Consider the following 1,283-nt stretch of genomic DNA (forward strand, 5'->3'; position numbering starts at 1 on the left):
TGAACACCCACGTCTTTTCTCAACCATTTTCTCTTCTCCTCCCTCTTTGGTCTTTACACATGTCGATGATGTATCAGCGACTGTCCTTCCTGATACTGAGAAACGCACCATTGGACCTGAGGCTGCTCCTCTCGATGTTCCTCAGCATACGGATGTCCATCCTCTCGAGGACATCTTTGCTCCTGCCAGTGACAATCCTTTTGATGTCACTGAAGGCCCCTAAGGTATTCCATCTTCCTAACCCTTCATTTCTTCTAACCTTGAGCCTTCATCTCACACTTCTTCTTTTGCAGGTCCTTCTCAGGAAGTGACAGAGGAAGAAAGAGAGAAAGATGATGGAGGAGATGAAGACATTGATGATGACTATGATATGTCATCGGATATCAAGCTTCTCCTTCCAGCCGTTGATACCGTCCTCTCCAGGATCAACGAATTTCACCAAGAGATGACCCGCCAAGGCGATCTTGATGCGAACTTCCTTGCCCTCCAGGCGGATGTTCAAGAAGTTCAGAGTCAGCTCCATACTCTCCAAGAAGCTGTTCACGCCAACAACGACGCCATTGCAGTTCTTCACAGCAGGGCTGATGATGCTCAGGCAATAGCTGATCAGCAGACTAGTTTTCTTCAACAAATCCTGGATGTTGTCCGTCAACCAGCTCCAGTGATTACACCTTCTTTCTATGCCGATGATCGCGCCCAGCTCCATGAGACGCGTGAGGCAATGACAACTCTAGCCAATACTTTGCAAAGGCTGGAGGATTCCATGGTTCTCCAGCGTCAACGCTTGGACGAACACTCTGGCCAATTCTCTCGAGCCTTAGCTAGAGAGGGGGAGATGAGGTCCAATGCTGGTGAATCATCTGATGCTGCTCCTACAGCTTCTCAGGCTGTTGGCCCAGTATCAGCTTCAGTTGCAGTTCAAGCTAAGGCTCTCAGAGCTAAAGCAGTTGTTGCTCCTGTAATCACGTCCACCAAAGCTGCTTTAGCTGAGGACGTCGAAGCCATCCCTAGGGATGATGTCCATACCATCACTGCTGCTACTGATGTTGATGATGTTGATGATGATGAAGAAAATGATGATGAAGACGATGATGAACCTGTCATTCCAGACACCAGAGATGATCTAGATGGTGACGACGATGAAGATGAATTTACCATCAAGTTCTAGAAACCATCAATTGTCACCAAAGGTGTTGCTCTCAGGGACTCTGCATCCCAGGGGGAGCAAAGGCAAGGTGAATCGACTCCATTAGGGAACCAGGACCCCAAGTCGAAAGGCAAGG

The sequence above is a fragment of the Cynara cardunculus genome, unplaced genomic scaffold, assembly GCF_001531365.2.
Source record: "Cynara cardunculus var. scolymus isolate 2C unplaced genomic scaffold, CcrdV1 Un_Scaffold_363, whole genome shotgun sequence".
Lineage (NCBI taxonomy): Eukaryota > Viridiplantae > Streptophyta > Magnoliopsida > Asterales > Asteraceae > Cynara > Cynara cardunculus.